Consider the following 12,731-nt stretch of genomic DNA (forward strand, 5'->3'; position numbering starts at 1 on the left):
TCTCGAGCAAGACTGTACGACATTCACATTACATGATTACTGTACTGATACTGGTATCTGTATCTAGATCTAGAGTAACTAGACACTGATACTGATACTGATTTTTACGTAGAAAGGGCGACAGCGCACCGCATTAAAATAAATTATCATTCATGTTTTCATAACCGCTGGCCAAATTCAAAAACTAAACTAAAATTAAATCATTTTTGAGAGCAAGGGGGCCCCCTTGTGTTTCGGGGGCCCTACGCAGCTTGCGTATTTTGCATACAGGGAGGATCGGCTCTGTTGCCAGCTAGACTGCCCCATCCGAACTGTTGTAAATTACACCACTGGTGTCTAGCCCAAAAAAATGTTTAAAAAGTACCGTAAAAGTTAAGTCATCTGAACCCACGACATAGGAACAGGTCAGAATTTACATTAAATGATAATGCTCTGCTTTTCTGTTCAAGTGCTTTTTTTTTTTTTGAATGCTCAGTAGTAGCTGCAATTAAACTTTGTTGGTCATCACATTTATCATCATCATGGGAAATTCAAATATGCAGAAACTATAATAGAGTGCAACAGTCAAGTTCTGAAAGTAAAAATGTTCCCCACAGGGGAATTTAACAATAATTTATAAACCTTTAAAGACAGACCTGCTGTGAGCTGCAAGACTGCTATTCAATGGTATATGCTTTTGCTGAAGCCATCAAGCTCTATTATTTAAACTTATTATTTTTTAAATCGTGTTTAACTGTGGAGTTGCTGGTGAAAAACTAAATTACCCATTAAAAAAAAACAAGCAGATTGCACCAAAAGAACATTTCAGCACCCACTACAATGAAGCACTACAAATATACACTTAAATATTTGAACATACATGCATATTTTGCAATGAATGTAATATATACTGTTTCAATATAAATAATCAACATATTTGTTATTTGCGATGTTTCATGTGATTGTAGTTCTTTCCATCATTGAAGCCATTAAGTACACATTCTTGTATCTTTGTCTTTTTGTCCAGTTTTCAAACACTTCTTGCTGTTGTGATTCACCTCATATCTGGTTGGTTTGTTTTTTGGCTTATAACACTTTAATGAAGACTTTTCAAAAATTCTCTATGGAAAAAATACTTCTGGAAAAAAAACTGCTGAAAAAGTGTGCATACACATACTGCACTCTGTTCGAACTGAACATTCATTGTGGATGAGATACCTAGGGTAGGATGCAGGAATGAAGAAGATGCATGCAACTTGCAAAAGCTAAATTTGTATTACTAATTGGTTATACTACTTGTCAGTATTTTAAACCTTTTTAGTTCAAATCCCATTCACCAGAAGCTAGGAAGACATCAACTGCATTATTTGTAGTATTATGGTTACAGATGAGACAAGCAAAGCTGAGAATGTAGGGCTGGACGATTAATCGAAAAGTAATCAAAACCGAAATTCAGAACCTAACCGACATAATTTTCCCATGTCATGTATTTAGGTTTTTTAATTCTGTTAATACTTTCCCCTTAAAAACATACAGTGTGTGTATTCAGCGCTAGACAGATGTGTATGACCATTGCGCTCGTGTCTTTTGCAGCGTTTCGCACGTGAGCACCTAGTTTAGACGCTGTGTCAAGTTAAAATAAACTTTTACACTCAGCGCCGCTCATCAATGTCAGTTCCAAAACAGTGGACTAATCAGAAGACCCCAGAAGCGGAGCAAGCATTGCGAACTTTTGTTTACAGTAGCAAGTTGGCTTGGCAACTGTTGTATTTGACGACAACATGGCTGAGGCGGCAATCTGCGCTGTTTTTTTTTTTTTTTTTTTTTAACATTCCTGAGTTTTTAGATGCAAAGACAGGTTCTGTGTGAATTGCCAATGAGAACCTAGAGTAAATACGTGTGCATATAGAGTGACAGGACAAGACAAAGTCCCTTTAAGGCAAGTCATTTCCCTCTGCAGCCATCTTTGAAATGCCTCTCGGGCATGCAAGTGCAGCTCCTATCTCAAACAGAGCCTTGACCCAACATGGCTACCACATCTGAGACTCCAGCCAACATGGCCACCACGCCAGGGCCTCCAGCCAACCGGGATTCCTCACCAGAGACTCCAGATGTCACAGTCGCCACACTTAGAGACTTCAGCCGTCATGGACACCACTCCAGTGTTTCTGGGTGTCATGAACTTCGAGGCTATCTGAGGCTACAAGGGCGATTCCTAGGTGTTCCTAGGAGACTGACTTCCTGTTTGGTGGACACGCCACTTATATCGGTGCGAGCTGCTGACATCTCTAAGGTGGTACGTGGTCTGAGGGTTTCTGAGGTGGTCCCGCTGTCAGTCGCACTCCCTGTTGTGTGTTTGGGCTGCACACTGCTCTCCAGTCCATGAGTCTGCTCCAGAGCTTATTCTAGTCCATGAATCCGCTCCAGAGCCCGCTCAAGCCCCAGAGCTCAGTGCTGTGTTGGCGCCAGCCTGTGAGTTACCTTCCTGTTCTGTTTTAACCACAGTGATCACAAGTAAACCCTCTACCAGTCATGTCACGGCCAAAGAGGTCATCTCTGAGCTCTTAGCCTGCCCTGTCATGGCCAAGGAGGCCATCTCTGAGCTCTCAGCCTGTCCGGTTACAGCCGGGGAGGCTGTCCCTGAACCTCTTGCCTGCTCTGTCACGGCCATGGAGGCCGCTCAGCAACTCTCTACCTGTCATGCTACAGCCACTGAGGCTGTTCAAGGAAATTCTGCCTATCATGGCCTTGGAGACCATTCACAAACCATCTGCCTGTTCTGTCACAGCCAAGTGGTCCGTCCATGTCTCTGCTTTGCCATAACCTCCTGCTCTGCTCAGCGGGCTTCACCTTGGTCACCTGCTTCGCTCTGGTCACCTGCTCCACCCTGGTGGTCACCGGCTTCACCCTGGTGGTCATCTGTGGGGATCCTCGGTTCCGCTTGCTCCGTTCTGATGGTCTTCAGCTCCGCCCAGGCTTCCTGCGCTGCCAGCTCCACCCTGATTCTCTACAGTGGTGTAATGTAATGAAGTAATAATACTTTGTTACAGTACTTAAGTATTTTTTGTGAGAATCTGTACTTTACTTAAGTTTTTTGTATTTCTGTCAACTTTCACTTTTACTCTTTTACTTACTTTTATACATTTCCCTGAAGCATATTCGTTTCTTACTACAACATAAAGTCAGAAGAGCACAGACTTCAAGAAAGCAGGTTTGACGAATCAGTGGTCTGGTGCTTGAAAGTTAGACTCCTATAAAACACTCATGTGCAAACAAGTGCCTGCACCACTACATTTCCTAGTTAAAATGTATACTTTTATACATTTCCCTGAAGCATATTCGTTTCTTACTACAACATAAAGTCAGAAGAGCACAGACTTCAAGAAAGCAGGTTTGACGAATCAGTGGTCTGGTGCTTGAAAGTTAGACTCCTATAAAACACTCATGTGCAAACAAGTGCCTGCACAACTGCGTATGATTTAATTTTCCACTCAATTCGAGGCTAGGGTGTGGAACATACAGTTTATTGTCTGCAATAATATGGTAAGTGTTGTTTTAACAATGTGCGATCTGACATTATCGAGTATATCACAAAAACACACACAAAGAGTGCACGCATACACTAGATTTTATACAAGTTTAATAAAGTTAGCATTAAGTGACTTACATTTTAGACACAATATTGCCTGTTTTTTCTCAATTTTAAAATAGTTCCAAACAAAGATCACAGCACTGTTTTGCGTCTCTGAGCAACACACAGGACGGTGTTTCCTTATTGAATGAATCAGCTTTTTGAACAAATCAGGTGAATGAATGATTCAGTGACTCACTCATTAACACAATCAAATGCTTCATTCTTGAATGAATCAGCCATTTGAATGAATCGGTTGACTGCCACCTGGCGGTTTTAATTTTACAATTATTTTTTCATGTTTTAAATCATTTAAAATATCAGGACCACCTCCAGTTCTCCAACCTCCTGGACTCTTTGTTTGTTTTGGGTGGTTTAGGGCATCGGGAGCCGCCCTTAGAGGGGGGAATATGTCATGGTTGGTTTTGGGTGTTGGTTTATGTTCATGTTTTCATGTCTTTTATTTTGTAGTTTTCCCACAGTCATGTCCTCTGTTAGTCATGTGATTCCCTGTTCCTTCATGTGTCATGCTTTCATTGGTTTATTTTCTTGTCATGTGGTCTTTTGTTTGGCCTTCTGATTGGTCCATGTTCCTCAGCTCATCTTTGTCATTGGTTGGATTGTGTCATGTGACCCCATTTGTTTGATATATAGCCCTCATGTTTCATCGTCCATTGTCTAGCTTTGTTGCCTGTAACTACTGTTGATGAGTTGTGTCCATGTCCATGTCCATGTCCATGACTATGTTCTTGTTTTGCCTACTTAAGTCAAGTCACGTCAAGCCAAACCATGTCAAACCATGTCTGTGTTTATTGTTTATCTGCTCACTTTTGGGATATAATAAAACTGCACTTGGGTTCTCACAATGCTCGCCTTCAGTAGTCTCTCATTACACATGTACTGTATGTGCCTGAAGTTTGAGAAACAAGGTTTTCAGCTCACAGCTGACATTGAGCTCTGCACTATCAATGAACACCAGCAACATCAAAACCGCCTACATAGTTGTGAAGAGCAAAATTCCCAATGAAATACAATGGCGAGTTATGCAGAGCTTTCTGTACATTAATTTATACTTGATGTAAGGCAAATGTCTGAATCATTTTTCAGCAAGGAGAACCATAGATGGATAGAAATACCACTGAGTATTAAATAGGATATTTGATATTCCCCACTTTAAGATAATCAGCTCAATTACCTCCCCACATATCTACGCTTGTAATCTTGTGCTCCTATACTGAGAGGAGATCTCATTGGAATAGCACGTCCATTTCTCTGTGAAGTGATGACAAGCAGACAATGGCGTTTATAATGGCAGTGTGGTAGAAATTAACATTAAGCACTTTCACAGGCCGATTCCCTTATGACCACAACTTGACAGCATTTCATTGTACACAATTTGAGTCAGTGATCAAAGTGACAGTGATGTAAAAACCCCTGTCAACAGAAAATAGTTCAACTCTCTAGTGTTCTTGCGAAATCACCTCTAATTAGGTCAAGGCCTGATCCATCAGCAAATATGAGTGGAATCAAAATCGAAAAATGGGGGGAAATGGACGGCTGTGTCTATTTACCCTCTGAAATATTATGGGAAACATCAGGCTGTCAAACTAGTTCAGGATCAGATGTGGCAGGGGTAGCGGTGATGAGATTCTACCCAAGAATTAACTGTGACCTGCATTGAAACTTAAGGATGAAATCAGCTCAGTGTTAATATGCGAAATCAAAAATTGAGTAAATCACACAAAATAACTTATTTCAAATAGCTTATGTAATTAAAGGAAAAATTTGAGATGAGGAACTGTACAAAGCAAGGATTCTTAATGCCCGATATAATCATGGCAATGTTCTTAAAATATCATACATCATATCATATCAGATCTTTGCTTATAGGAGTAAAAAGATGTTGGAAATACCTGAGCAGCGGTGTAATGACAGCGCACATCCTGACGCTGCCTACGCTGCTGAGCATGGCTTTAGATTATAAGGTAAACATGTGCTGCAACTTTCCTCTCAATTATAATATAAACACACAACAAAAATAACAGAGTGAGAAAACAGCAGTTAACCATCTGATCATAGTGATGTGGATGTGTTTGCACCAGCTCTACAATTCAGCACTCCAATCAAGTTAAAGGGTTAGTTCAGCCAAAAATGAAAATTAGGCTGCGTGATTACTTTAAAGCAGCTTTACAGTTTTAAACATCACTTTCAGTTAGATTTACAACTTCTGCTATAAAACAGCACTCCACTGTGTTCATGTTTTTTACTTGCTTCTGAAATTGATGGACTGAATAGAAGCTACAGTATTAACGAGAGATCATTTCCACATCAAAGAAGGTGGAGCCTTAGAGCACATCTACCTATTACGTAATCTCCATGGACCAAAGGTAGTTCGAAGGTGTTTACTAGTCACATGCACGTTTCTCAAAAGCATTGTTAGCCAACTTCTCACAAGTTCTGTCATTACCAACATGATTCTGTATTTCCCACAACCATAGTTTCCTGAAATTACCATTTGCAAACAGAATGGCAAAGTTCAACTCGAGTCAGTTCAGTGTTGATTCATTTGAGTTTAGTTCAATACCAGTGTCAATGTTGCAAGATGGGATTTCGTTCCTGATTTCATTTTAAATGATGTCACACCAGTTCGCTCTTCGATTTTGCTTGATGTACATGGGGCCTTTTGACCCCTGAGATATGTTCACATGAGGCACGTTGACAATATCTGGACTTCAAAAGTCGACCTGTAGGACTCTGAGGAATGAAGCAATTACAGAGAACACGGTGATACGGTGTCAAACGCATTAGGAAGTCAAACATACTAATCATTGAAGACCTCTCCACAGAGGGTGGAATGCCTTTAGCTATGTTTTTTTTTTCGGCATTGAAAGACAAACTCCTCAATGTCCGTGGCGGTGTGCCAGCCTAGGAAACACAAGCACTGAGAGGCCATCCAATTAGCAGGTGTTTGTAAGAAACAGTTGACACTCCCCCCTGTCTGAATGGCCTGAGATCTATAGCTACGGCAGTCTAGACACCAACAGACAAATTTAGGTGCTCTGGGGAGTTTTGTCTTTTTGCAACATGCCTGTTTTTGGAGAAAACATCCAATTTGGAGGATGTCACATGACAAACTGGCTTTCAATAAAAGGCCATATGGAATAGTGAGATAAAGGCCGCCACCGTATGCTTTTATTACTTTAACGAGGTTGTATTAGTCTCAGGTGTGTAGAATTAGCAGGCGAGCACATGCACAAGTGCTTATAGTATTAAAGAGAGAACACAATACACATCATAACAAACAAACAGCATTTTATAATCCCTTTCATGTCTTTGAAGTTGAATTTATAGAATAGCAACGTGAAATAGAGCACACTGGAGAACTGGTAAAAACAAATCAGTTGTTTATTGAGAGAAACACTGGGTTAATGGAATATTTGTGGAATAGATATGTAAAAATTCTTCAATAGAGTTATCTGAATTATTAATTAAACTGCACACCACCAACTGTTAAGAGAGCCAATAACAAATAACAGCGTCGGTGATAAAGAAAAGGAAAAAAAATCTTTAAAAATCTAGTTTAAAACACATGTACCAATTTCTTAGAAATATAGTTATTGTATTCATGTTAATTTTATATGGTTTTGAAAACGTTTTCATTTGAAGTTTATACTTTTTTTTTTCTGAAGGAGTATCTCAAACCTTTTTAAGACATTGTGAATTAATAATGCATACATATTTTACATTATTATTTTGCTTTATTGTTTTATTTACAAATGATATATTGCAATCTAAAATAACATTATCATAAAAAGGTAAAATTCTTTTATATTTTAGTTGACTTAATGACTGGCATGTTGGTTGCGCCAAATGACTTTGATTTTGCGGAAGGTTTCCAAATCACCAATTCAGTTTTTTTTTCTAAGAAAAAAAATATATTATGTCAAGGTTTTGAATTTAATGAGGTTTTTTTCTCTTCATTGTGATATCAGGACAGTTGTATCACTCTGACACTTTTAACTTAATGTCCAAAAATACAAAAATTAATAAAAAAAAAAAAACACGTCATAGTGGAAAGGTGCGTTCAAGTCATGAATTGCATTTTGAATGTATTTTATTTTATTTTATTTTTAAAAAAATTGTGTCGTATCATAGATCCAAAAGCACAGAAGCAAATGTGTCAAATTTGAGAGAGATAAAGCAGGTCCCGCCCTGGATGACCTAGGAAATTGCTCTGGGATGCTCCAATGGCTCCACGGAATCTCCAGACATACTCGTGTCATGTTAGCGCGTGTCGAGGCCCCATATGGACCAGTTAATATTTAAAGCGTTGAAGCACACGCGATTCCCAACAAAATTCATCTGCAAGCACATAGCCTGATATAGCTTCTGAACCTCTTTCAGCATCTCGATATCGAAATTGCCGAAAAAACAGCAGGACATTTCAGCAGGAATTGAAATGGAAACAGAAAGCTGAGGAAAAAGTAATGACCTGCCATTGGGAAGGTCGATGCTTGGCTGCACAAAGAGATAGAAGGGGCAAACAGTGGCAAAGGGAAAGTAGGCCGGCAGTGGTGAGGGAATAGTTGCGCTTTAACCTTCCTCTCTGCAGGAGTGGAGATGAGTGCCCTCGGTAGGGTCACACGGGCAAAACACGAAGGGAATGTTAAACACAAGTACCCTGCGCAGCACTGACCACGGCCAACAAGATCCCACCACACATTCTGCTAACGTGCTGTGACCACTCTCTCGCTGATGAGGTGACTTCTGGGAGATGCGTTTGCCACACGCAAATTTAATCACAGCACTGGACCGTTTCAGCCTCAGAGTAAAAAGGTAATTGTGACTTTAATTATGATTTTATTTCTTGTAATTGCAGATTTATATCTCTTATACTACATACTGTTCAAAAAGTTTGTGGTTGGAATGATTTTTTTATTTTTTTGAAAGAAGCTTATAAAAATAAAAGTGTAGTAAAAACAGTTATGTTGTGAAATATTACAATTCATACAACTGTTTTAATATATTTTAAAATGTAATTTGTAATGGCAAAGCTGAATTTTCAGCATACTCCAGTTTTCATATGATCCTTTAGAAATTATTCTAATTTGCTGATTTGGTGTTTAAAAAAATCTTGTTATTATCAATGTTAAAAAGAGTTGTGCAGCTTCAGATTTTTTGATGAATGGAAAGAACAGTATTTTCCACACATCTTTAATAACTTGCAAGCCATTTGCACGCTTTATGCTTCACACAAACTTTAAGCAAGAATTATGCATGCATCAAAAAAAGACATTTGCTCACATTTTCTAACAAGTTTCCATATAGTTATATTTCAAATACTTTCATAGAATCCAAGAAATGCATAGTGTGACCTTCCACAAGACATACAACAGTGACTTTTTCAAATTATTCACCACTATTACTTTTCAGTGAGGTGTTTTGCACATTGCTCTTTTGAAGGCTGCGTGAAAGCACCTGTTGATGTGATAAAGGGGTGGAGAGCGAAGGTTAAGATGAGCACTTGCTTCTGATTTGATTGAGGGGGGTTCCAGTTCTTCACAGCAGCTCCTCCTCAGCTCAGCCATGCGGGATCATCAAAGACTCTCCGCTTTGATCCACTCTTCAAAAGCCTTCACTGGCCTCTTGTCAGTGTCTGCTCTGCTGGTAGTTTAGGCTCTGTGCCACCGCTGTTAAAATAGCCCAATTAATTCACCACACTCTCCATATTGAGTTCATGTTGTCAGTGGTTGAAAAAAAAGAAATTCCGTAATGCAGATTTTGTATTAATTCAGAAAAATGTGGGGAATTACTTGCACTTGATGATGTCATGATCCAATTGTTTTTTCCCTCTACATTCTTAAAAATAAAAGTGGCATGGATGGTTCCATGAAGAACCTTTAACATCCATGGAACCTTCCCATTGCACATTTCTTTATATTGGAAAAAGGTTCTCTAGATTATTAAAATGGTTTTTACATTAAGAAAATAATGATTCTTTTAAGAACGGTTCACTGAAAGTTCTTTGGGGAACCAAACATGGTTCTTCTATGATATTGCTGTGAAAACCCCCTTTTTGGAACCTTTATTTTTAAGTGAGTAATGCCTGGTTCAGACTACACGATTTTAGCCCGATTTTGCCACGATTTGCTTGACGTAGGGTGTCGTGGGGATTCGTAAACGACAATGGGCGTCGGGACGCAAGATTCCATCGTTTCAGCACGTGTGGTGTGTCATAGTGGACGACAACCGATTCCGCGTCTGCGATGCTTCACGACATCACGACAGAAAAACTAGCATGTTTAATTTTTTTCCGTCGTCCACGACGAGTTCTGTCACATTGGTGACGTTGACCAATAGAAGATTTTAGGAGTCAAAATCATGTAATCTGACACAGTGACTATCAAATATCGTGTAGTCTGAACCCGGCATAAGATACTCTAAAATATTTGAATTCTTTGATTTGAGTTTGAGGTCATCTCTGCAGGTGGACCTCAAGGGCCAGAGTGGAGAACCCCTACTCTAAATGATCTAATATACATTGTTAAAAATAAAGGTTCCAAAAGGGGGGTTTTGCAGTGATTCCATAGAAGAACCATATTTGGGTTCCCTAAAGAACCTTCCAGTGATGAATTCTTAAAAGAACCATTTTTTCTGAGTGTGAAGAACATTTTTAAAAAACTGTAGTGCAATGGAAAGGTTCAACGGATGTTAAAGGTTCTTCTTTGAAGTTGGAACCATAGGTGCTAATCAAGAACCTTTATTTTTAAGTGTATATAAGCTACAGATATATACAGTACTGTATGTTGCTTGCAAAAAAAAACTCAAACCTGCATAATCTCTACAAGCAGAAGCTAAGCAGGTAAACTCTCTTGTTTTGCAGTTAGACTGGCTTATGTGAAAAATGCAAAGTGATAGGACATTTACATTTATATTCCATGCACTTGACAGACACTTTACACTTAAGGCCCAGGTATACTTAATTTTCTGTGTTCCACTCCATCTTGTGCACAGTTGAGCATGCAGGCCTTTTAAAGCATAATGCATTTGATGCATACACGCTCATTCTAAAAGATTTTGACTTTATAATGAACAAATTCAAGAACTCCTAACAAGTACATGATAGGTAGTATATTAACATTATAAAATTATTAGGGTAATATGGTTTTTTTTTTCTTGATCATAGATGGCACAAAATCTCATCTCAACATAATTAAGGAATGATTATGCTCTTCTTAATTTTATAATTTCATCTGAACATTAACATTAACATTAATGTTTTTAATGGGGTAAATGGCCTCCACAGAATTTGGATAGATCGACCCAAGTGGCAAGTTGTTACAAGTGTTATTATTTTAATTTAATACAAATTGCAAATTTGTAATATTTTGCTATTCATTAAAGCCTATTGGCTAACTGCGTGAAATCATTCAAATGGAATTCAAAGCGTTGACACATCTTGAATTAAAAATGAGCAATTAAAATATATTTACATATGCCTGTATAAGAGCCCATAGAATAAATTTGCCTTTTAGATGAATCTCTTTTACTTGGATTCTGTTTTGTCTGTCATTGCTTACATTTTTTTACTAAATTGTCAAAACACAATTTAAATAGAATAGCTGATTTAGTATTTGCACTGAAACATTTACATAAATAGCTGAAAATGTACATAATGTAATAAAATTTAGATAGAATTATGTCTTTTATATAGGGTTTCATTAATATTTGATATCTTTATAATGACTGACGTGTTTGTCACCAGTATTTTGTTTATTTCGAGAATGTTCCCTGGTCAAACCTGTAATCTTGGTGTTGTTAGAGCAATGCTCTACATGTTTACATAACTCCTCAGATCTATTAAAAGATTTATTCAAACTAAATCTCATATTCAGATTCAGACTAAGTACATCACTTGAATTTTGGCATCTCTCCAGATGTTTTGACCATGTAATTCTGTGAATGGACAAACGGTCCAACACACAATAAATCAGACTGATACAGATCAATTTTTGCACCGCTGGCAACGTTAGGTAAGTTTATGGACTGTCCGAAACTGACATAACATAATCTGGCTTGGGAAGAAGCAGGCGAGTGACACGGAAAGGCTCTTTATGGAGTCAGGGGAGTTGTCTTTCATTCTGCTTGACTGAAGATGTTGAAGTGTCTGATGCTGACAGGGATCCATTAGGGAGCCTGGCCTCTCCTCAGTAATGGAGAGCAAAGGAAAGAACGGAGTTCATTCTCCATCAACTTTGTCTCTCTTTATTACTCTCTCTTTGTTTCTCATTCTTTTGGTCTAGCTGTAATTCTCTGTCGCATCAGACAGCCTGTGAAGTTGCTACTCAAGGACATTTGACAATTTTTTGTGTGATTGAGGCTAATAAGGCAAATCTCTTTCTCTCCACAATCTAACAGTGTCTTAAGGGAGTTTCTCCTTTTATATAGAATATTACTGGGTTTCCACCACAGAAACTCACTCAGAATGCTTCATCATTTAGGTCAATTCCTGGAGGAAAATGAAATAAGGGGACTGGTAAGAACGAGTTTGTCTAGAAAGTCCTATATAAGCACTCTGGTATGTTTTATTTCTCCTGTGCTGTGCTTTCAAACTAAGAAGGACATATCTGAGAAAAAATACTCATTGCCGTATATGTTCTGTGTACATGTACAGGGCCATCCTTAGGGTGGTGCAACTGGTGCAGTCTCACCAGGCCCCACGCTTGAGGGGGCCCCACGGCGAACGGACCGAGGGGGACAAGGAACGCGATCGTGAACGGACCGAGGGGGGCCCCACTCCCTACCTCGCACCGGGCCCCGCATCAGCTAAGGATGGCCTTGTACATGTACATTTTGAAATGTTGTGACTGCATATAAAACATAGTATATACTCACCAGCCACTTTATTAGCTACACCTGTTCAACTGCTTGTTAACATAAATATCTAATCAGCCAATCACATGGCAGCAATTCAATGCATTTAGGCATGTACATGGTCAAGACAACCTGCAGTCGAGCATCAAAATGAGGAGAAAGATTATTTAAGCGAGTTTGAATGTGGCATGGCTGTTTGTGCCAGACGGGCTGATCTAAGTATTTCAGAAACTGCTAATCTGCTGGG

General features: G+C 38.9%; 1 long non-coding RNA gene across 1 annotated transcript; it reads left to right on the forward strand.

The window, feature by feature from the left end:
• Window positions 1-6,922: 6,922 nt before the first annotated feature.
• Window positions 6,923-9,481, forward strand: LOC107749944 (uncharacterized). Its single transcript, XR_001641100.1, has 3 exons — window positions 6,923-6,996; window positions 8,223-8,446; window positions 9,074-9,481. It is a non-coding gene; the product is annotated as an uncharacterized LOC107749944 (long non-coding RNA).
• The last annotated feature ends 3,250 nt before the right edge of the window (window positions 9,482-12,731 follow it).

Source organism: Sinocyclocheilus rhinocerous, unplaced genomic scaffold, assembly GCF_001515625.1.
Source record: "Sinocyclocheilus rhinocerous isolate Xijiao unplaced genomic scaffold, SAMN03320098_v1.1 scaffold320, whole genome shotgun sequence".
Taxonomy (NCBI): Eukaryota; Metazoa; Chordata; class Actinopteri; order Cypriniformes; family Cyprinidae; genus Sinocyclocheilus; species Sinocyclocheilus rhinocerous.